This window comes from Eubalaena glacialis, unplaced genomic scaffold, assembly GCF_028564815.1.
Source record: "Eubalaena glacialis isolate mEubGla1 unplaced genomic scaffold, mEubGla1.1.hap2.+ XY scaffold_56, whole genome shotgun sequence".
Taxonomy (NCBI): domain Eukaryota; kingdom Metazoa; phylum Chordata; class Mammalia; order Artiodactyla; family Balaenidae; genus Eubalaena; species Eubalaena glacialis.
In genome coordinates, this window is record NW_026871455.1 from 558,219 (window position 1) to 583,667 (window position 25,449).

The 25,449-nt window shown below is 42.1% G+C and overlaps 1 long non-coding RNA gene and 1 pseudogene across 3 annotated transcripts in view; both read left to right on the forward strand.

The window, feature by feature from the left end:
• Positions 1-5,500, forward strand: part of LOC133083669 (uncharacterized) — a 47,113-nt gene extending 41,613 nt beyond the window's left edge. For all 3 annotated transcript variants that reach the window (XR_009699219.1, XR_009699220.1, XR_009699221.1), the window contains 2 exons: positions 130-382; positions 2,644-5,500. This is a non-coding gene — a long non-coding RNA (uncharacterized LOC133083669). The remainder of the gene's footprint in view (positions 1-129; positions 383-2,643) is intronic.
• A 5,215-nt stretch (positions 5,501-10,715) lies between these two features.
• On the forward strand, positions 10,716-11,263 carry LOC133083682 (malignant T-cell-amplified sequence 1-like; annotated as a pseudogene).
• The last annotated feature ends 14,186 nt before the right edge of the window (positions 11,264-25,449 follow it).

A 25,449-nucleotide genomic window follows, 5' to 3' on the forward strand; every position in this document is an offset into this window, starting at 1 on the left:
TAAAAAGATTAACTTTTTACAGACTACTCATAAACATTTTGATAGCTTCAAAAAGATAAACGTAAGTTCCTTAACAAAGTTGTTCACATAACTCTTTTCCTTTGTGTTCTTAACCTTCATTCAAATTAGAAAGTTGAATGCAATGTCTGCAGATTCTTATTTTCTTAATTATGACTGTGTATGGAGGAGAAGGGGCATAGTACACAGAACAAAATGTAGAGCACCAGACAGCAAACGACAGTTTGGGGAGCTCCAAGACCTCACTTCGCCACAGTGACATCAATAAAACAACCAGGATCTGCCTGAATGAGCTGGGGTTCTAGCCCAGGGAACCCCAGAAGTGACAACAATGGGCTTTATGATCCCACCATCGCCATCCTTGGTAAGTGTTCCTATTAAACCCAGGGATGTGTGTGTGTGTGTGTGCTTGTCTGTGTGCGTGTGTGTGTGTCTTTCTTCTTCCTGGCACCCCTGGACTTGCCGAGTGTACATCAGTGTTTCATGAAAGCCATGGCCATGTGGTGCTAAAGTTATAAGACCCTTTTAGTCTTGTATCTTCCTGCGTTGGATACATAAAATTTCTCTAATAGGTCCAGATGCAAATGTTCAGTTGTCTCCTTGGCTCCTACCTGCAATGGCATGGGATGTCTTTTCCTTGGGAAAGCAGCTCTAGGCTCATGGAGAGAAGAGCTGCACAGGTGTAGGGTGGGCAGAGATAACTGGAGTAACCAAGTGAATTGCTAAGGTCTCCTGATAAGGAGGTAAGAGGCTGGGCACCAAAGGAACCCAGGTCTGCAGAGTCAGGGTTCCGACTGCAGAATTCTCCACATTAGCGTGAGGAGCGCGTCTCCTTCGCGGCAGCCTCCTGCTCAAATCTTCCCAGCCCTGTCCGCTGCTGGGGTCGCGTCGTGCCGTGCCGAGCCGAACCGGCAGGTAGCTCCGAGGCGGACGCCCCGAGACGAACTCGAGCGTTTGAGCAGTCGGAGCTGATCCCTCGCCCGCCAGCGATCAGAATCCATCCCGCTGACGTTCGAGCCCGTTGTCGGGAGCCACCTGGCGGCCGCTTTTATATTGTCCCTTCCCTCCTGATCTTTGACGACCTTCGCGAGGGATGTGACTCGCCCGCTAGGCAAGGGGCAGAGTTCCGGGAGGCCGCTGACGTTGGCGGCGACCATCCCGCTGATGCGGAGTGGTGGGCGCATCCTGCTCTCACCGGAGATTGAATGTGGAGAAACGTGTGTTGTGGGGCCGGCGCTGAGCTCCCTTGGACGGTTGTGGGGAGGTCTGCGCTGGTCGACCAGCACTCCCTGGTGCCCCTTGGCCCGCGGAGACCTCCCGTCCTACTACGTGTGACCAGGAGAGGATGTCCGTGCCCGACGTCGTCCTCCGTGTGTCAGGATCCTTCGGTGCGTCCTCGCCGGCATGGGGACCCGGGTCCATCCCGGTGCAGTCGAGGCGGTGGGACTGCTCACCGGGGGGCACTTCAATTTCTCCGAGTTCCACGTGTGGCCGTCACGGGGGCGAATCTTGCCCCGAGGCAGGGGCACGGGATGCGTGTCAAGAGACGTGATCCACCCGGCAGATTGAACCGGCGTCTACGCGGGGAGCTCCCGCCCCCATTCCTTGGTCGCCTCGTCAGCGTGGGCTTGCGTTTGTGCAGGGCCCCTCACCGCGGACTGTCGAGGGCAAGCGGGAAGGGCGCTAGTGGAGATGTGGCAGTCCCTCCTAGGCTTCGGTGGTCGTAGGTCGTAGTCGTTTCTCTTTGGGAAACAGGGACCGCCCGGGGCATCCGGTGATGGTCGTGAGCAGACACGAGCCTGGCCGCGATCCTGGGTTGGCGCGGTTGTCAGTAGCTTCACTGAAGAAGCTCTGCAGACAGGGAATGTCCTACAGACGCGCGGGCGGACGGGAGGACCCCCCAGGGCGAGAAATGGGACCGATGTTGGACTGGGTCAAGGCCGAGTGTCTGCGGCGTGGCAGTGCGCCTTCACCGGTGTGAGATCTGGATCCTTCCTGTTGAGGTTCACACCAGTTGCACGTCACTTGGCATCTGCAGCGGAAAGGTCGACCAGATGGCCGGATTTCGGTATTGGGGCAAGAAGAAAATTTAATGAATTAAATTTTTTTTGTTGTGAGATTCACTACAGTGTGAACATTAGTGAAATGAGAAACCCTAATGTTTACAGTAAATCGACATTACTCTAATAATTACTATATTTGCAGTTTTTTCACAAAATGTTGATTTATGAAATTTAAAATATATTTAGTACAATTTGTTGGTGATTCAAGTCTGCTAATGAGAAAACTGGAATTCTTTTGCAAGGGGGATGCCATTTAGCTTATTACAGATTCCTGTCATCAAAATTTCAGTTGTTAATCCTGACTTATAAGGAGATTTTGCATAGTTTACATATTTCATATTTGAAAATTCTTTTCACACAGATATGTACTACCAAATACTGCAGTTCATGAGCGTATGATTTTAATTGAGCATATTCATTGCTTGGAAGGAATTTATAAAATTCTGTTAGATTCTTCTATTGATATTTGCCTTTTAATATGTCATTATATTGTACATTAGTCATTTCCAATTCTGTTTGCAGTTAATTTTGAAAACATTGATTCAAGTTTATCTATCCACAGAGTATCTGATTGATTGAAGATGATGAAGGACGGTTTTGGGATGCAGAATTTTCTAAATCCTCCTGATAGTCTGGCAACGTCTCCCTCCAGCCACAAGGCCCTGTCCCACACCTTGCAGCAACCAATCTGGAAAACCAGATTCCAACCTCTGCAACAATAGGCCCCAAGGGTCAGGACTTGGTCAGTGACTCACAGCTTCATCATTTTCAGTCTTTTCCATGTAGAACCAAATGCAGGGAAAGCCAAATATATTCCCCTAAGTAATCATTTAGGACGCCCCTCTTCCTATCAGCTTGTCTCCAGCCTCCCACATGACAAGCTCTGGGCAGGACATGCCTTCCTTTTTTGCCACCAGAAAGTGTCCCCACTCTTATGTGTGCCCTGAGTCTCAGCCTGATGTGAGTGGTGGTGGCTGACTCCCATGCTCTATAGACAAGTTCTGAGTGAATAGTGCTTCTTCTCATTTGAGGGGGTGTCTTTTTTCATATCTACAGAGCTTAGTATGGCAGGAAGCAAATAAAACTCATGATATTGTTTCCCATGTTATTTAAAAAATCACATTTATTAATCACCATTTTTTAAGTTGAGACATAATTCACATACCATAAAATTCACCCTTTGAAAAGTGTAGAATTTAGTGATATATAACCTATTCACAAAATTGTGCAACCATCGGCACTAATACCAGAACATTTCATCACCTCAAAAAGAAACCCCATCCCCATTAGTCTCTTCTATTCCACCTATGCTCAGGCCGCGGCCACCACAAATCTGCTTTCTGTCTCTACGCATATGCCTATTCTCAATATTTCTTGTGACTGGAATCATACAACATGTGCCCTTTATGTCTTTCTTCTTATACCTAATATCATGCTTTTGAGGCTCATGTTTTAGAATGTATCAGTAACGTACTCCTTCGTTTGGCCTAAGAATTTTTCTTTTTAAGCCATAAGATTTTACGTACATTCACATGCCACCTGGGGTTTTTTTTGTAAAAAATATATTTTCCATTTTAACCATTTAAAGTCTAGAGTTGACTAACATTAAGTACCACTTCCCTGCCTGACCCCAACTTACCCCACTCACCTGGAGCTGTCAGTAGGCCCAGAGGACACAAGCCCAGCCATGCTGCCCTTCCTTGGAACTCCCAACGTCATCCAACCTGACCATGACCCCACTATTAGTGCCCCTCATTGTAGCAAAGAGAACTCCGGACACGGAGAGACTCTAGTGAAGAGGGCAGCTGCCCCCAGGCAAGTTGTTGTGCTTGGGACAAGGAAGCAGTGCCCTGGGACCTGCAGTCACCCAGGGGCCCCATGAGGTACAGTGCTGGTCTCCTGAGGGCGTATTCTGCTGAGGTCCCCGCCAGGCCCCTATGGAGGAGAACCAGTGAACACTTGGGGACATCTCTTGTCATTCTTTTCTCCCTTCCTTCCTTTCTTTCTCTTTTTCTCTTTCCACCCGGAAGAGGTAAAGCTTGACAAGAAAAAACTAAATGACTTTCTAGACCATCCATATTTCAGGGCTGCCTCATGGACCTGTCCTTATTTTCTCCATAAAAACCCTCTAAGGAACTAAGATGTGCTACGTGTTCCATGCACGCTCACTTGTGTACCTGCCGTGCACAGTCCTCCATCTTCCCTTCCCTCTTCCAACACTTCAGTCCCCTGTGGGGGCTTATTCAAGGGCAAAGATTGCTGTGAGTTCCAGTATGATGTCTGCCTCACCCCCTTCATGACTGTCTTGCTGACTCAATAGCCTGTGTCCTGGCTGTTCAGGAGCCCTCGTCTGTCCTCTGCTCAGGGACACTGCTCATCGTTAGCAACACCCACCTGTATTCCTCACTGTTCAAGCCCTGGGAAATCAGCTGTCCTGACCTGGGACAGCTTTAAATATAAGAAATTGCTACCTTCTACCGCTGGGGTCAAAAGGCTGGGTGTGTGGTCCAAGGCTCTCGGAGGTGTTTTGCATCCTCCCAGAATCTCCTCTCACCTCCCTAAGAAACTCTACTACCAGGACACCTCCAACCATCACCCTCCATTAGGTGCTGAGCTGTCAATATTTCCAGCCCAGAAAGACCACAGCCTGTGCTTTGCAACAGGGAAAACCCTCCCCTCTACCTCCAGTCCATCCAAGTCGCCCCCTGTTGCTCAGCTTGCACATCCCACAGACGGTTTCTGAGTCTGTTCAGCAGGCGAGGTCCCATAGGTGTCAGGCCCTGAGTCTCTTCCAGCCACCATGTTCCACCCAAACCTACATGACGAGTCCACGGTCCTCTGGGAGTGCAGGGCCCCTTCCCATGTGACTCTTCTGGCACTGTTGCTGGATCTCCTTCCTCCTTAAATCAGGGCAAGGAGCTTGGTTTCTCTGGGCCTGTGGGTGGGGAAGGGTAGGAGGGGACGAGTGGCCTAGAGAGTCCAGTCCATTCTGTATCCTGTGGGCCCATGACCCTGGTGGGTGGAAGCAGAGGGGATAATGGGACAGCGAGGATCTTGGCCTGCTTAGTGGCTCGGGATTTAGGGCACATTCAAGTGGAGGCTGAACCTACTGGAGAACGTTGGTTAACAAACAGTTTCTGCATGTGTAGGAGCTGAACCAGTTCACCAAGCTCTCTCAAAACTAACATCCATTTATAAACACTCTTACTTCTGGTAACAGGGAAAGGGCAGAGTATGTTCTCAGAAACTCCTCCCTAACCTCCTGGGAACATTCTGACAGGGTCTTTGAATATGCAACAAATGTCTGCTTTGATTAAGAAGACATTGGATGATTTGAAGGTACATTTTGGTAATGTAGAAAACTACGGTACTTCAAAATTAAAATCCTATTTTATGATTTAGAATCTACTGTACTTAGATGACTGATAAATTGTTTAATGAAGGCATTGGTAAAAATAAAAGCTGAGAGCTAAACATTTTTAACATTACTTTCTATTTTCATTAATTTTACATTATAGTCTAAAACTGTGGCATGCTTACCTATTTGTCCATCTATCTATCCTTCTCTCTCTCTCTGTAGTTTTAAGATGTTTGTCATGATTTGGTAGGTGCCAATTCTTTTGCAACACGCACACTTCATTGTGTAGGAGAAGTGGTAACATTTGTTCACAGGAGTGTAAGTGAGGAGGTGATGCGCGGGCGGGCTGGGCCACTGCAATGTGGTGAAAGAAGGACAGGTATTGTCCAGGGGGGCTGGGCCCTGGCCCCTAGGCTCCTGCTTTTATCCAGACATCTGGGGCACCCTGATTCACTCTTGACCCAGTAAACAGGGGGCCTAGAAAAGCTCTGTGAGCAGCCTTGGCCAGGAGCTCTTCATGTAATTCTCTCCATTTACATCGAGGGCATGGAATTCTCTCAAAGATCTTCAAAGTTCTCAGTTCTTCTGATTTCTATAGTCTTCGCTTTTCTTCTTGCCAAGGATGTCACTAACTAAATTAGCCTATGTATGATTAATATGAACATATGTTATTGATATATTAATAAATATTATATTAAAATAATATTAGTATATCATATTTAACATTTTATTTACATTATATGTACATATACTTATGTAATACTCTTTTATTATAATAAATGAAATTAATAAATATAAATAAGCTATTAATATGAATATATATTACACCTGCGAGTCAGGATTTGCCTCCTGGGTGCTCAACTATGCCCACAGAGCCACACTGTTTGCCTGAAAAAATGAAGACTTCAGGGCAAAGTGAAATGTGAGGGGGAGGCGGGCAGAGAAAACCCAACCTGCAATCTCAGTGAAGAATGAGGTGTGTTCTCGAGACCATCTTGAAGCACACAGTCTTAGTGAGGGGAGTGGATGCAAACACGGTCACCCGCGCCGTGCGCCCTGTCTGGAGTTGGGGGTGGAGGAAGCGTCCTCCAGGTATTTCTTCTCTGGCTCCTCCCACCGGACTCCCTCTCCTCCCCAGTCTCTGCTGCGACACTTGTGTTTTGCCACCTGGAGGTGAATTTACCCCTCCTCCACTGTTTCCTACCTCCTGTCTCTCTTTTCTTTCCCTTCCTTGAAGCTCTCAGGCCTGCTATCAGCCAGGCTGAGGCCCACAGCCAGTCATAAACACCTTCCCTGCAGCCAGCGAGCCGTCCTTGCCCCATCTTCCTCCTTTCAGAGCTGGGATAACTGGGTACCTGCTGTCATTGGAGACTTTCCCTGCTGTTAGTCTACCCCTGCCAGGTGGTCGGATGGAAAGGACAACTAAATGTGTCTCTGATTTTCCCCGAGTGTGCATGCTAGCACCGATTGGAGGTTGCTAAGGCTTGCCACCTAAGCACAGGTCGTGCGTTGGTTTAAGATATAGCCCAAAAATACAATAAGAAAAAAACTCCCCTGATAAGATTGGCATGACTAATTATATTCAGAACTTCATTGAGCCTATTCTCATACACTCAATTTACTACAGCTTTAGAGGTTTCTAACTTCTACTCAGATTTGTAAAGATTGGTCACTGGGAAATTTACTAGCTGTCATTGTATTCCAGATGGCAGAGTAAACAGGGACTAAAGGTAGAAACACCTGCAAAATACCTAATATGGTCAAAATTGTCGGACTACTTCTAAAATGTTATTGTTTAACCATCCAGACAAATGAGAAATGCCAGAGAAAAGTCAAATATAGATGTGTTTTCGTTCAGCCAAAAAGATGACAGTGAGAGGTGAGGTGAGGAAGCTGGCCCAGTGTGGGTTGTGGGACCAGGCACTTGAGACATTATGCAGGCAGCTGTGGCGGCAGCTCTACCACGTCCTCCACGGGGCTGGTCTCTCAGCCCCCCAGACGGGCAGCTTTTCTTGGTAAACTCAGTGTAAGGATATCAGCCATTCATCAGGTACTTCTTTGGTTTCACACGTGAGCAGTATCCTTGTAGCTGCAAAGTTTACAAATGAGAGCCTCTGCCATCACTAGTCTGTGCTCTGTACTCTCCTCAACTGAGGCTTCTTCTGGTGTCTATCACAGCACCTATACCACGTCCTGAGTGTCCAGGCTTACAGCGGTGCTGCTTGAGACAGGGCTGTGACATTTCCTTGTCTAGCATGTAGCAGGCAGTGCATGAACATTTATTGGGGACAAGGAGGCTAAACTGCACAAGCGTCTACTCCTAAGCTGATTCACACAGCTTGTGACTGCAGCTGAGCTCCAGAGACCTCACTGCCTGTGGTGGGCACTAAAGCTCTCACAGCTTGTTTCATCTGCCTGTTCTTTTCCCCCTGATAATATGACCCTTTTAGCTTCTCCTCCTAGAGGTTTGCATAGACCAAGTGGGAAGGACCAAAGTTGTTCCAGTCTTGTGTCAGGCTGTTAAAGCTCAACTACACTGAAAGCTCATGAGAGGTACAGTATCACGTGGGGGTGACTTTCAACAAGAGTTGTCACAGTGCCACTGACCTCAACAAGCTTATTCACTTTTTGTGTAAAAGTTTTAGTCCAATACTCTGCTCAAAAAGTGCAGAATGCACATTGTGTGAGGTTTAAGCCCTTTGCTCTTGCTCTAGGGCAAGATTTCTCAACCTGGGGATGAAAGACATTCTGAGCTGGATAATATTTTGCTGTGGGAGCCGTCCTGTGAGTTCTGGGATGTTGAGCAGCACCCCTGGCTTCTACCCACTAGCATCTCCTCCTGCGTTGCAACCCAAAATGTCTCCGGATGTAGCCACTTGTCCTCTGGGGATGGGGGATTGGGGAAAAATTGCCCCAGCTTAAAATTGTTTCTCAAGTGACACCAGTAGATTGCAAGGAAAACCAAAACAACAGCTACAAAAACAACAACAACAAATGACTCACCAAGACTTGCCAAGTGATGGAATTATGACAAACTAAAGAATAGGCTTTCATTGTGTAGTAGCTTCAGGCTATTTTTGGATTCTTCTGTGCAGATAAGACTCGAAGCCCTCCATCTCTTAGTGGTATTTGGTCCAAGGCCCCAAGATGCTTTTACCTAAAGTGTGTTTAATGTCACGCTTGTTTAATATACTACCCCAGATCTGTTCCTCTGTGTGCCTGCATCAACAGCGTGTATCTACTTAGATTATACAATGTGAGAAAACAGAATCCTCATTATTTCAATAGCCTTCAGGGTAACAACTCACAATGAACCTAAACTAATTTTACTGATAATAGTGTGACTTTGTTACCAGAATATGTAGTAAATATTAGGAAACAATGTATTTTACAGTAATAATTCCAAATGAAGTTAAAGAAATTTAATCATCATGACTGTTTACCACCAGAATCAGGTAGTGTAGCATGTTAGGTGGTGCAGCAAGGGGAAGATGACAAGCCAAATATCTCTAACATGTTCCCAACTTACTCATCTCTAAAATATGGGGCACCACTCAGGGTGCACACGGATGTGCCACCCACACTCTGGCCCAGAAAACACACACTGCCCAGCTGCTGGAGTGCCATCAACAGGCAACTTCCAGCCAAGATCCCCTCAGCAGCCTCACCCATGCATGGGTCCCTCTCAGGGCTGCCACACCCAATGGTCAAGTGCAGAGGGGCACTTTCAACACCTGTGATGGCCACATATGCTTCAGAGTCCCCATGGGCTGAGCCAAGGCTTCCTCAGGGCTTGACACCTGCTCAACTATGCCATCTGGCCAATCCTGCTCCCTCTCTGCCCTGTCAGAGAGGGTGACACCTAATTTGCACCCTGCTTGCCAAAATCCATCTTAACATTCCCTTCCAGAGAAACTGACTTGTGACGGGGGGAAAGCAGTGATGTGAGGGATTTGGGAGCTAGACAGCTCCGCAGTTGGCAGTAAAAAGGACCCCTCCACGGGCTAGGTGGGGCACCCATAGTGTCTGAAATAGGTGATGGTCCAGGTGTGCAAACTCTCACAGGTGACAGGGTAGTAATTGCTAGTCACCATCGAAACCAGCAGAGGAGCTTCCGGGTAGAAAGAAAGCAGAGAAAGCTGAACCCCCTAGCCAGACCCAGGATTTTGATAAAAGATATTTTCCCATATTGAGGTATGGGGAAGTCGTCTGGCTTATATATGAGTTAACTTGAATGTTACGCATACTAACACAGCCTGCGTGTGACGTATTCAAACATTCATTGTGCTTCTGCTTTAATTATTAAAGAAAAGAGTGCATTGACTAGAAGTAAAGAATGTCCATGTTAAAAATAAAGATGAAACACCTCCCTTCCTGGGACGCCAATGCTGAAGCTCCTTCAGTAATAAGCCTCCCTTCCCAGGTGCCAAGGCCATGCTGACTTGCTGTGTATGGGATGATCTATTCTTTGTTTGTTTGTTTTGGTTTTGTTTTTGTTTTTTTCCCTGAAACCTTAAAGGAATGTATCCCTGAATTGTTTAATGTTCTTTTTTTCTGACAATATATAAAACTGTACTGAAAACCATGCTTCCCTGGGACAGTTCCTCAGAGCTATCTGAGGGGTTGTCTTCCAGGCTATAGTCCACAGTTTGGCTCAAATAAGATGCTTTTCTATTCCTATTATAGATTGTTTATTGATTATTTTCATCAACAATTTATTAGTTAAAGTAGCCAGGCTCCAAGTCCCAGACGAGGTTAGTCAGCCACCCACCAGAGGTCTGCTAGCCCGTGGGAGGTTAGGGCCGTGAGAGGGACCCTAACTTGGTAGTGGAATTCAGGAGGATGCCCCTGAGTGTTGATGACCACACTCTTCTGACCCCTGTGAGCCTGCAGAAATGGCCAACCGTCCCTCTGGAGACCAGGTGCCGCCCCTCCATTCTGTTCTTGCAATGAGAATGAGTGCTTCGTCTCTTCTTCCTGCACAACTTCCGCCCTTTCTACTACCAGCCCTGGGGAGAAATTGGTAACCCCAAACACCCCCCCCCCAAATTGCCACAGTGCTCACATGAATAGTTGGAGGAAGTAGCTGAAGGAGCAGACGGAATGAGATTTCCCTAGAGCCGGAAAAGTGCGGCCAGATGTGTCACTTGCGGGTAACGACCCCAGCTGCCACCCTCCCTTTGGCCTTCCAGGTGTAGGGGGTCTGCCGGATCCTTGCTAAGTCTATTTTTCCCCCTTCCCGGCCCTTCCCTATCATCACCCCTTCACCTTGAATCATGTTCAAGAAATTTGATTAAAAAGAAAATGTGTTCAGCTACATCCAGTGGAAACAGTGCTATTAAGGGTACTAAGAACAAGTAGAACCTTTCCCAGGCATTGAACCACGGCTTCATCCAGTCATGCCTAAGAAGGAACCAGTTAAAAGAGTGGGATGCCATGAACAGATGGAAATCTTTACAATGACTGGAGAGTTACTCTATTTAGAAAAAGAGAAGAGTCGTTTTATCCAATCCCAAGGTCATTCCACACAAAAAGAGATAAAAAAGACCCTTTTTCCACACCAGCAGGTGGATAAAGGAGCCATCAAATTTGTACTCAGAGGAGTTGATATCACGTGTCTAGGCTTAGCTTCTCCAGGAGCTAAGCTTTGCTCCGCTGCAGCAGATAGGATTGTTGCAATTGAGGCAGAAGGAAAACAGCTTGCTCTGGGTGCTGCAGTCGTGAAGATGTCTGCAGATGATGCTGAGAAAGTCAACACAGCAACTGGCATTGAAACATGTATTATTGAAAAGATTGGCTGTGGCACGTAAAAGCATTTAAATAAGCCTCAGAAGGAATGCACTTGGGCTCCACATGGATGCGGTGCAATATCTGTGTTTGTGTGTGTGTGTGACAGCATGACGACAACACCCCTGTGATTATGCTGAATAAATTCAACACATGCAGAAAAGAGAACCAAACAAAAAAACAAGTGTTGCCGCCTTGCTTGGAAACAGTGCAGACGAGCTGCCCCTGTGTCCTCTCCTGGCCATCAGGCTATAACTCTCCCGAAAGAGCTTCAGGACCCAGCCAGTGTGCTGGTGGGTCTGCGAGAAGACAGATGGGACTGAATTCTCAGTGTGTCAGCTGAGGTGCCCCCATGTGAGCGTCTGGACATGAACGAGCAGGGAAGAGTCAGGTGTAGGGGCGCTGAACTGGCTGGGGGGCTTCTCTCCCAGCATCCCGGCTGAGTCAGAGCCCCTCTCAGCCCTTCAAAGGGGAGAAGAGAGACGAGGAGACGCCTCAGCCACTACACATGGACAGGCAGCTCCCAGCTCCTGCGGACTTCCAAAGCTTCATGCTATGAACTGTCTTGTAATAACTTTGTTTTTGTCATTAATGTGCTAGATATTTTTTGTAGGATTAATCTGAAAACCGGTTATTACCACCGATATCAGTATTGGAATTAGCTGCGCTAGAGACAGCCTACAGTTTAACCTAAAGTTTACAACGAAGTTTTCGCCTCAAAGTTTTAAGGAAATCAAGACGAGACGAGAATAAGACAAGACACCACAGAAACTGCTTGGTGAATGGGCTTTATATTCACTTTAAAGAAAATTATCTTTGAAAACTTAGAAACGTTTAATTATGCATATTGTTATTAGCATGAAGGTGAGAGATCAAAATGAAATATGAACCTGGATATGCTTATAGCAGTATTATGTGGTTCTGTGGTAAGCTTTCTGCAGTGTTCTCAAATAGCAGTGGAAAACCCCAAAACAGGAAATGGTGACACCTCAAAGTCATGCTGTTAAATGACAAAAGCAAGCTTCGAGGCAATACAGAGTATTTAAGACAAGTAAAAATGAAACTATATTATCTGTGAGTAAATAAAAATATATTTGAAAATGTTTTTTTTTTAAGTTGGAAGAATATATACAAAAGAACCATGGATACCTTGATACGGGTGAACAAGAAATTGTACTTTTACTCTGAATTATCCAGTTTTTTTTGTGTGTGTGTACTTGGAACTCAGGATGAACTTGAACAAGAGTGTACACTGTTTGTATTTAAAAACACGCGCACACATGCACAACTTTACATGTGATTACATAGAAATGTCTTGTCATACAGCCTAGAGTCAAGTCAAATAGTAAGTTACATGGAAGAGAATGGGTCTTTATTTAAGGATTAAAGACAGAACACACTCGAAGCACAAATAATGAAACCCTCGCTGCACAGTAGTCACTAGAACATTCCTTGAGCACTCGCTGGGTTTAAGCCAGGCTGGAAATCAGTTATTTGTCTAAAACAAGTGAGAATTTATGCCAGGTTCCTAGAACACACATGTTTAATTAACTTGGCTGCCAGTATCTCTCCGGGGAAGAAAATGTACATTTTATTCTGAAAACCCGTTTGGGCCTGTTCTATCATGGATTGGTCCATTAAAAACAAAACTCCCAGATCAATATTTAAAAATACCAATTTTGCGTACCTGAAATCTTCCTCCTTCTTAGAGCTTTTTCTTTTTCTGTCATCTGTTCAACACAGTGTAAAGTAAATACAGTCGATCTGCAGCAGGAGCCACTACTCAGGGGGCTCTGGGCTTTGGTCATCACTAGAGTTGAAATGGCAAAGAGCATGTTTGATGCAGAACTCTAAAGACATTTTGCTACTGGATAATCTGGATCTACAGAAAGCACATGATAGCCTGATACTGCTTCCTACATCTGCCACAATTTAAAATAATTTTCTAATGTTTTATTTTCTGTAACCTGAGATTGGGGATGTTGGGGAAAGAGTATAAATATAACTATTTACATAACTCATTATTAATAGAGTATAATTGGAAAGTATAATTAGACTTGAGTCTAATTCACCTTCATATCCTAGTTCCTGTGGCTCTCAGTAGACAAGGCTCAGGTTACATTCCCGTCTCATTTCTACAGACTGGACAGTAGGTGGCACCCTCAGCCAGTTTAAAAAACAGTTCACTGGTTTGGTTTGTTGTTGTTTTTTAACCAGTTTACCACACTTGGGCAGGAACCTAATCTGTTTGGTGCATAAGTGCATTAAGTCCTGGCCATTGTCACGGGAGAGTAATTTTAGAAGAGCACAAAGCCATTTAAATAGATGTGTATGAAGTATTTACAAATAACCACAGGAAGAGACTTTCCCTCTCTGTAGATCGAGATTATCCAATAATGAAATGCGTTTAGGGTTTTGTGGCTGAAATACTCTTTGCCACTTTAATTTCCGGTAATGATAAAAGTCTGCCTGTGACCAGCCTTAAACTAGTTTTTCCTTTGACCATGGCCAGACACAGAGACTTTATATAGTTAGGTTTTCTTGTCTGGGAGAAAAAAAAATTGACTTAGCTGCTCTCAAGTGGAAAACAAAGTATTAGACCTTAAAATGTTCCAGTAGAGTGCAGGTCAAACATTCCTGATTCTAGAGACTTCATAGAATGTTTTTAAACCTTTTCAGCCACCAGTCGCTCTTGATTCTGAAAGCTTACTTTACTACGTACTGTTCACAATGGAAATGTGTTGAAATCACTGCAGCTATGTTCTGCTCCAATGCACAAGGACCTCTACAGACTAGGAACAGTGATAAAATATTCTGAAGGGGTAAATCCAGGGCATTTAATTTTATTTGAACAAAAACCTGTGCACAAACACATTTTATACATGACTTCAGGGAGACCACAGGCTCCCTGGGTTCCCTAAGCCCCTCAGATTAAGAGCTCCTGACCTGGGGGTGAAAGAAAACAAAGGCACCCCTACCACCCTCCCCATTCAGACCTCTCGTCCCATCTCAGCCACACCCATGGGAAGGCAGGTGGACACTCAGCACACGTACTGTCCCAGCTGCACAGCGGTCAGACATGTTATACGAAGCAGATCCTCCGCACTGCACCTCTGCTTCCTACATCCTGCTGGCCCAGAAGGAGATTTAGAAAAAACACAGAGGAGAACATCAACTCAGCAGAGCAGGCTCGAAGCACAAGGGAGTGGAGAAACAGGAAGCACAAATCGGCACAGGGAATGACTGACTTCTGACGGTTTTGTTGACAACAGATGTGGGTGAAGCCATCCTGCTCCCTGCTGATGGCATCTCTGTATCTGCAGGCACTTTCTCTTTGCCTCGCAATGAAATGCAACTGCTTGTCAGAAGCTCGATCTCTTTTGTCATCCATAGATCCTCTTCTCCCGGTTGTCACCTCTGTAACCCAGGACTGTATGCTGATTGTTTCGTTGGTTGTTAACACTTCTATAAACGGAGATCTAACTGCCAAGAGTTCAACATCCCAGTGGTCTGTGAGGTCCCTCCACAAATTCAGTCCCCAGAGTCATCTCTGAAGTAGGTAAAAATGCCACAAACTCAGGATTGAAGATATTATTGTGGGAACATGAAATAAATTTAGAACCTTAGAAAGTCTAATTGTAAAGGTATTTGTTTTCCTTTAAAGTCTGATAAGAAAATGACCCTCTTGCTTATCTTGTCTAAAGAATAAAGATGGACAGGTACTTACTGAAGAAAAGCTACAAAATTTGAGACTGAAAATGGAATTAAAAGCGAATGGTCTCATGAAGAATAACTACTCTGGGTTTGAGAAGTTAAGAGGAAAAACAAATTGATTCAAGAAAAGATCTTATTCTTAGAGCTGAGACCGTATGCCATTTAGTCAAATTTCTTTTTCTGAAGGCCAGATCGCCTTGCACAGGCTTGTACAGACACAAGGCTGCAACTATCTTTTTTGTTGATCTACAGAGGGGTCCACAGCCACCACTCCAGACCACCGCGTTGCGCAGCACTCGAGATGCTCAGGACTCTGTCCTACGTATCCCTGGGGAGTGACTCCCAAAGGGTCCATCCACTGGGCCTAGTTCTACATGTTTTTAAACACACTTTAAACCTCTGAAGAGAGCTCTCCTCTCTCCCACATGAAATATCCCTTCCCGTGTCACATCTCTTCACTGTCAACATGGTTGCTGGTGTTACAATCAGTCTTAAGATATGGTCTCCTGACTAATATTTCTTATTATAATAAAGTCAATGGTTTTATACAATATCTTACTGGCATTATTAATATGTCAGATGCAGAGAAAGAATTCAAGTATTAAGGCATATAATTGTCCTCCAGCCATATGAATTATCTAAGTATTGTCTCAACTGATAATGAATGTACAGAGCCTTTTCATAGGGAAAAATGGGACAAAAGGTAAGAAAATTAGATCATGCTTAACCCATAAAATTAGCAGTGGTAGATGTTCTTTGAAAAGAAGAACACAAAGGATTATGAATCAGAAAACTGCTTCCAAAGTGAAAGAAAATGAACAAAAGCAAGCAGAAAATTCTCATGAGTAGACATTTTAGAGAAGCTGGATAATCTTTCTGGTAAAACAAATTTGACTTTCATCAGTTGGTAGAAATTGTGCTATAACTTTTAATCTTTAGAGGTTTAAAAAAATTTAATGTCCACATTTCTGAGAAGTTGATAATACGTGTACAAGGTTCAAGACCCTAAAAATATTAAATACTTTATATTGTATTCTGTCCCCTGCCCTTGCCTAGGACCCCCTGTCTTCAAAGTCAGCCACTGTGGTTGATTTCCCAAGTATCATTCCAGAGTGTCTTTTTATGTGAATACAAGCAAATGTGAATAGCTATTTTTCCTTCACTCCACATTTTCATACATAAATAGTGTATAATGTTTCATTATATCTTCCTTATATTCAGTTGACAATATTTGGGGAAAAAAGTTTCTATCAGGACTTGTTTCCTACAAAGCAGTCAACTGAGTCGATGATGTAGTATAATGCATGTTGCCAGTCAACATTGGGATAAACACTAATATTCAACCATCTTTTGACATTACAAACAATGCTGCAATGCATAACTTTGGCCTATGTTATTCTACTGCTAAAATATATATAGGATAGTTTCTAAAGGATTTGTAGCCTCAAGTATTTGTAACTGAAATAGCATTTGATAAGATGTTACCAGTAAGATAGCAGGTACTGAGTTTTTCTGAGGAACGTAGAAATGGTCATTTTTCTTTACTTTATTATAAATTCAACCTCTCCTCTACCAGATTTCTCCTCAATCTGTGTTTAAAAACATTTTCCAACCTCTTCTACCCTTGTGACTTCTCTATAATCTGTTCTTCTTCTTAGCAGTGTCATTCATTTTCATGCCCACGACAGCCTGACATGGTCCCTAACTGCTGTCTGCCCGTCTCTCTTTGTCCATCATTGCTCAACCCACTCCACTGTAGATAGAGTCAACATGGCCAGACATCTTGTTGAGTATGAAAAAATGGATCAAGGATGATTGTGACTCACTGAGCCTGGATGACAGGAGACATCCAGAGGGAAGTTTAAAGTAGCTGGGGAAGGAGAAGAGGATTTAGGTTTCATCCATGGTCATCATTCAGGGGAAGATGCTACTGAGCCTTTACATAGGAACAGGAGATGACAGAATTGGAGGCAAGTACTTGCAATGGCCCAGAAGTTACAGCTGAACTGAGAGGCAGGGACTCCAACGGGAAGAGCAAGGGAGAGAACACAGTGAGTTGGGAGGTCCAGGGGGCGATAATTTGTGGGGCAGGGCATCCAAAAGGAGGGAGCTACCAGGAGAGAAAACTCCACAACTTCCTGATGATGCCTCTGGGTCTCTGTCGAGTACCAATCTGAGCACACACAGGTGGAATTTCACAAGTCTGAGCAGGAACAATTTCTGTGGAAAGAACAATTACTGGAGAACTGTACATTGAATAATTTCCAAAGTTCATGTATGGCTGAGAATCCTCACCAGCCAGAGTGAAGAAACCTCCTTGAATACATGGAGCATTCAATTAAGACACAAGAAATTGTGCATATTAGAAGTGGAACTGATCACAAGCCCTAGAATAAAGGATACCCTAGGACTGTACTAAAGGATACTCTAGAACTGTACTAACAAACGTTAAAAATAAGACTTGAAAGAGTCTAAGTGATATGCAAGTAATCGTTTCCTACCAGAAAAAAAATTTTTAAATTAACACTTTAAAAAACATAGGAAAAAACCGCACTTCTATAACCCAGGAAACTCCAAGAGATTTAGGGACCTTGTGTGAGACCCCAGGTCAGATAGATATATATTTTTATATATACATTAGAATATTCAAGAAATTGACTACTTTCTGGAAAAATATGAATTCTCAAGACCAATATTTAAAACAACTAAAGCAAAAGAAAAATAATCAAGGAAGGATATAAAGTAAAAATTTTCAACAATTACATCTGAAAATCACGTATGGGCTATGCAAGTAAAAAAAAAAAAAAAAACAGCTGACTACAAAATTAACAAATAGTTTCAGAGAATCAAGAATAGAGGAAATCTGTGTTTTATGAAAATAATTTAACCCTGATATCAGACATAAATGATACGAAACAAAACCACACACCAATTGTACCTGTTGGTGGGATTGGACATTGATACAGCCACTATGGAGAACAATATGGCCGTTCCTTAAAAATCTAAAAATAGAACTACCATATGACCCAGCAATCCCACTACTGGGCATATACCCTGAGAAAACCATAATTCAAAACGACACATGCACCCCAATGTTCATCGCAGCACTATTTACAATAGCCAGGGCATGGATGCAACCTAAGTCTCCATCAACAGATGAATGGATAAAAAATATGTAGTACATATATAAATGGAATATTACTCAGCCAGTGAAAGGAATGAAATTGGGTCATTTGTAGAGACGTGGATGTACCTAGAGACTGTCATACAGAGTGAAGTAAGTCAGAAAGAGAAAAACAAATATCGTATATTAACGCATATATGTGGAATCTAGAAAAATGGTACAGATGAACCTATTTCCAAAGCAGAAGTAGAGACACAGACATAGAGCACAGATGTATGGACACCAAGGGGGGAAAAGGGAGGTGGGATGTATTGGGAGATTGGGATTGACATACATACAGTACTGTGTATTAAATAGATAACTAATGAGAACCTGCTGTATAGTACAGGGAAGTCTACTCAATGCTCTTTGGGACCTAAATGGAAAGGAAATCCAAACAAGAGGGGATATATGCATACATATAGCTGATTCACTTCGCGGTACAGCAGAAACTAACACAACATTGTAAAGCAACTATACCCCAATTTTAAAAATCCTATTTTATTAAAATACTAATTAATAATATATGAATTGTTGAATGCTAACGGACGATTTCAGATTATGAGATTTCTCAATAGTTAATGAAAAGACGCTGAAAATCCTTAAAAATATAACAGTTCAAAGGACAAGAATCATAAAAAAAATGCACAAAGCAACTGACTTTCTACTTTTAAGATATAGAAAGTATATGTATAAATCTCACCCATAAAAAAGCAAATAAAATTTAAAATAAATATATTTTAAAGGAATATAGAGAATGAATAAGTAGAAAAAAATCAAATTTACAAAATACCATTTAAAAAGACCAAAAAAAAAAAAAAGAGAGAAAATGTCATGATTCTGTACAACACCAAATATTATAGAGATATCTACCTTTCTCGATTTTAATTCTCATAAACTTCCAATCAAAATCCTAGTGTGTTGTTAAGAAAGAGATAAAGATTTAGCTGAAAGTCAAGCTAGAAAATTTTTTGAAAACAATGAGTGAAACGTGCCTTACTAATTATATATATAAAGCTAAATTAAGAGTGTGGTTCCAATACAGAAAAAGATAAACTAGTGTCGACTTAAAAAAAATGCACAACGTGAGAGCTGCAAGTTAAGCTTTATTTGGGGCAAAATGAGGCCTATAGCCCAGGAGACAGCATTTCAGAGAGCTCTGAGAAACTGCTCCAAAGACGCAGGGGGAAGGTCCGTATATATGTGATTTCGGTGAAGGGGGAGTACATGCAATCGAGCACATATATGTTTTGCAGAATGTTTCTGTTAGTCTCGTGAAGGTTACTGCTAGTCTCGAGGAGCAGACCTCACCATGAAAGATCTTAGTGTTTTTCTAGATATGAGGGGATACAAGAATTGGGCTCCTAAAATCTTCTCCTGAAAGTATCTAACTCTCTGAAGAGCTTTCCTGCCAGTTTCCCCAGAGCACAGACGGCCTCATTTCTGCTCTCCACCCTGAACTCTTTTCAGGGGGTGTTGAAGGTCAGTGGCTGAAGCAGCTGCACCAGCACATGATTTAATCCTTGTCGAGGTAGATGACAAGTGCCAATTTGTAGCTGAGACTAGCATTACCCTAAATGTAGATTCTAGGATGAGAGCCTATATGATAAATGTATTACAATCAATAGAAGCCATTATGGACCATACAATAAGTGGTGATGAAAAACTGGGTAGTTAGTTTTCTTTAAAAAGTATTTACATCTTCACTCAAAACCATACATAAAAATAAATTTGATATAAATTTAAACAGGGTTTTATTTAAATATATATATATATATATGAGATTTCTAGATGGGAAAATCTGATACATAGAAAGGATAGAAGAAAAATTACATAAAAATGGGAAACTTCAAGAGGTTAATATTTATATAAGTTAATATTTTTAACATTAAAACATTAACACAAATTGATTTAAACACAAAGAATAAAACAGATGTGAAACACACACACGAATGATGTGCACAGAAAATTCCTTTGATTCAACAAAAATACAAACATAAAGCATTGATCTCACAAGTGAAAAATAATACAATCCTTTCTACCTTTAGGAAAACTCTCAAAACATGGTACAATTAAATCAAAATGGTGAACTGCCACATACATAAATTGGTACATTTCTAGAAAGCAGTTTTTAAAGGTGTGTTAATAAACCTCTTGTAACTCCATCTTTAGAATTTTACTACTAACAGGGGGGAAAATGATATGGGGACGTGTTTTTCCATAGACAAGGTATTCAAATACTTTACTTTTAAGATGGAAAAATTGTGAAGAGCCCTAAATCTACAATCTAAATAGCAAGGAAATGGTTAAACTATATTGCACATGTTCCTGACATAACATTATTCAGGCATTATCATAATGTCTATGAAGATATTAAATACAGGTCAATAAATGCATCATAGCAGCTACTATTTACATTACATGTTGCATACGTTGAACCCTTAACTTTGGGAATCTAATTTAAATCCTTAGAGCAGACCTGGAAGGTGGGTTGTGTCATCTGCAAATCAGATGCCCAAACCCGCATTCTTTCAATGCATTGCTCCCAAAATTATATATTACATTACATTATATATACATGGAGAGAGAGAGAAATCAACAATATTTACATGTGAGTTTATTAGGAGTGTAAATATATAAAAATGTTACTAGCTCTTTCTTTGCGATAGAGATGTGCATGATTCTTATTTTCTTGGTACTTTATAAATTTTGACAACACATTACTCACATAATCAGGGTAAAAACCCATTTAAAAACGATGAAGCATCCAAAATATAGATGAAAATTTCTGGGATATTATTTTTAATTAGGTAAAAATTTATTGATATTTCTTGGAGTGCATTTATTTTAGAGTTGTTTAATCAAAGTAAGTTGAAGATGTTGTTAAGACAGTGTGGGGCTCCAGAACAAGAAATGTTCAAACACTGGCTTTAACCATCTCAGATAGTCAGGGTCATTACTTTTTAAAATCTAAAGTTAGAGAGCAGGGACTATAGTGCCTCTGGAACTACTAACCCTCCTTTATGGATTTTCATATTTCAAAATGTTGTTCTCCACACCTATTGAAGCTCATACTACCTTAGCATTATATTATAATATTCTATATTTAACCATACAAAAGCCTACAGTTTTTTTGATTGCATAATCTGAGAACTGAATTCATTAAGAGAAAATGACTCAACGGAACATGGAAGCCAAGGTAGGCTTTACACCTTAGTACTCCTTTTTTCCATAATGTGTTATATTAATTATTTACAAATAATTGTTAAAGACCCTTTGCTTCAATTCCTCCAACTGCAGTTCGTGATCCTTAGGGATCTCCAGATTTAAGGCCATATATGCTCTTTCATAGCCATCTTGTAGAAAGATATTAATACATTGTCAGAGTTGCAATAAGGTATTGCTCTAACATGTGTGACATACAGGGAACAATTTGAACATATTCTGAATCTCACTTGTGTTCACATGTAATTTTGTCCAGAGAAACAGTTGGTGAATGGATGCACAGCTGCACCCAGAGGAACCTAGCCAGGTGGAAAAACACAAAACACACACTTGCACACACCTCAAACAGCTACCCCACTCACATCAGATGTTACAGCTTTTTATGGGATTTCAAATCATCCTTCTCTCACTGCTTCACATTCATCCACAAGCTGCAACCCTTCTGCCACCCAGATTAACCAGCAAACTGCAGGCCCTTTTCAAGATAAAGTGCCATATTTGTTGTGGGTAAATATTTAACAATTTAGCACATATAATTACACTACTATTTTTAATAGGGTTTGTCTTAGTTTGGGCTGCTGTAACGAATATACCATAGACTGGGTGGTTTTGACAACAAACATTTATTTCTCACAGTTCTGGAGGCTGGGGAGTCCAAGATCAAGGTGGCAGCACTTGTCTGGTGAGAGCTGTTTCCTGGAGAGGTATTCTCTGGGTGAAGAGCAGACAAAGCAAGCTCTTGGTTGTCTTTTTATATGGGCACTAATCCCATTGATGAGCGCTCCACCCTCCTGACTTAATTACTTCCTGAAGTAACATCACATAACTTCCAAATAACATCACATTGGGAATTGGTCTTCAAAATATTAATTTTCAGTGGACAGAAACATTCAGTCCCTAGCAGGGTCTTATTTTTTAATGTACCAATGACAGTTTTTGAGTATTGGGCCCTAAACCCATTTCCCTACAAGCCCTGTGGTTTTGGTTTTTTTGTTCCTGCTTTTCATTTTAAAATAGATTTTTTTTCAGTTTTATTGTGGTATAATCATGAAACCTTCATACTGTTTTCCATAGTGGCTGCACCAATTTACATTCCCACCTACAAGTGCACAAGGATTTCCTTTTCTCCACATCTTAACTAACACTCATTCTTTTGTGCTTTTGAGGGCAGCCAGCCTAATGGGTGTGAGGTGATATCTCACTGTGCCTTTGATTTTTATTTCCCTGATGATTACTGATGTTGAACATCTTTTCATGTATTGTTGCCCATTTGCATGTCTTCTTTGGAAAAATATCTATCCAGTTCTTCTGCTCATTTTTTAACTAAATTTTTTTTTCTTTTTGTTATTATTGTTTTGCTATTGACTTGTGTAGGTTTTTATACAATCGGCATATTAACCCCTTATTAGATATTTGCAAATACTTTCTCCCATTACATAGTGTGCCTTTTCACTTTGTTGATGGTTTCCTTTACAGTGTAGAAACCTTTTAATTTTATGTACTCCCACCTGTTTCTTTTGGCTTTTGCTGTCTTTGTTTCTGGTGTCAAATCCAAAAAAAAAAAAAAAAAAAAAAAAAAAAACATTGCCAAGACCGGTGTGAAGGAGCCAGTCCCCTATACTTTCTTGTAGGAGTTTTATGGTTCCAGATCTTACATTTTTCTTCACTTCACTTTCAGTTGATTTTTATGAGGGGTATAAAATACAGATCCAGTTTTATACATTTACATGTGGCTGCCAGTTTTTCAAGCAAAATTTATTGAAGAGACTATCCTTTCTCCATTGAGTATTCTTGACCCTGTTGTCAGACATTAGTTGACTGTACATGCAGGGGTTTATTTTAGATTTCTCCATTCTGTTCCATTGGTCTTTGTGTCCATGTTGATGCAAGTATTATACTGTTTTCTTGACTATAGCTTTGCATTGTAATTTGAAAGCAAGAAGTGTGATTCCTCCAACTTTGTTCTTCTTTCTTGGGATTGCTTTAGCTATTCAGAGTCTTCTGTGGTTCCACAGAAATCTTAAGATTGTTTTTTCTATTTTCGTGAGTAATACCATTGGAAATTTGATACATTACATTAATTATTTTAATTACATTAAATCTGTATGCAGATTGCCTTGGGGAGAAGGGAAATGTTGCCAACATTAATTCTGCCAATCTATGAACATGGAATATCTTTCCATTTATTTTGTAAACACATGTACCTAAATCTTTGCCAGCATTTCTGATTATTTTCTTTTCTTTTCTTTTTTTTAAACATCTTTATTGGAGTATAATTGCTTTACAATGGTGTGTTAGTTTCTGCTTTATAACAAAATGAATCAGTTATACATATACATATGTTCCCATATCTCTTCCCTCTTGCATCTCCCTCCCTCCCAACCTCCCTATCCCACCCCTCTAGGTGGTCACAAAGCACCGAGCTGATCTCCCTGTGCTATGCAGTTGCTTCCCACTAGCTATCTATTTTACATTTGGTAGTGTATATATGTCTATGCCACTCTCTCTTTATATGTATTCTCAGAAGTAGAATTACTAGCTCAAATACCGTAAGTATTTTACAATTTTAAACGCATATTACCAAATGATGCTCCAGAAAAAAATGGTACCATATATATTTTTCCAATCCAACATCTAAGAGTGCTGGTTTCACTGCATCCTCACCACCTTTACCTTTGCATTTTTTACTGACACCTTGCTAGTCAGATATTCAAAAATAAATAAATAAATAAATAAAGTTACTTTCACATCTGGATGAACTGCTTATGGAGATTCTGACTAATGGGAAATTCTAAGGAGGATAATTTTAAGTGTTTAGATATGATTTTAGTTAATTGTAGCTGTTTCTTCCCTACAAAATTATTTTGGGGGTTGAATACAGGAGCGTGCTTTTCTATATTTTCTTCCTGGGGATTGAAGCCTCTGCCTGTCACACTGTTGCTCCGACTTTGTACTTTACTATTGTTCTCCCACTACCCTGCCCTGTCGCCTCCCCTAGCCAGAGACACTGTTAGTAACGGAGTTCCACCAGCAATTTGCCAGCGAGTGTAATGAAAAGCACCCACAGGCTGATGATTTTCATCTGGGTCCTGAAATATGAATTAATGTGATTTGTCTGGAAAAACTCTCATAAAACATGAACTCTGTTAGGGTGTGGGTGGGTGATGAGAGAAAACAGTGAAAACTGTGTGTGGGGGGCAGAGACATCCATTTGGCTCCCAACAGCCTGGCCCACTTCTCTCCTAGAGCAACTGAACACTCGATATTTAACTGAGCGCGGGGCTGCCCGAGACTACAGACGTTCCCGGCCTCCTGTGCAGCTGGGTTACTTGTGTGACTAAGCTCTCCCTCCAAGATGGAAGGAAAGAAATTTGTGCAACTTGTAGGATATTTCCTACATGGGAGAGGCAGGCCTTACTTTCTCCTTCTCCCTCTCTCCTATTTCACAAATGTAAACACTGAAACTGTAGCTCCATCCTGCTCCATGTCCACCCCGGAGGAGGCCAACTCCCCTAGGATGACAGAGCATCAGGGATGACAGAGAAGCTTCCTGAAGTAGGCTTGCGAGAGCAGCCCCGGACTGCCTGCATCCAGAACAGAATGTGAGAGAGATGTAAACTTCTGTTTGGCATAATTACGTGGGGGGCGGGGGGATGGGGCTGTGTGTTGCAGCAACTGAACTCTAACCAACACAGGAATCCTGGAAGGGGGTCCTCTCTGCACTTCCCATGGGTCAGGCTGCTCCAAGGACCACAGCTGTGTGATACTTTCAGCTCTCCCTTTCATGGGTGGTGGGGGTCAGCCAAGCTCAGCAACAATGCAATATCCTCTCCAGGTGCTTTTCCGGAAATCTACTGGGTGAAGATGGATGCTCTGAACACAAGGAATCTGGAGCTAATATTTTCCGGGGATACGGTCTTGTTCTTTCCCCCAGAGCGTGCACCCTGGCGCTCTCCTAAACACATAGCTTGTTTTGAAACGTGCTGTGCTGTTTCCCTGCTGATACGTGCAGATTCTAAATAAATAACTCAGGGCACAGTCCATCTTACGTCTGTTGTAACTTGAATGTTGCTGGAAAGATGAGTTTAGAACTAAGTCCTGTGCTAAACCAATACATTTAA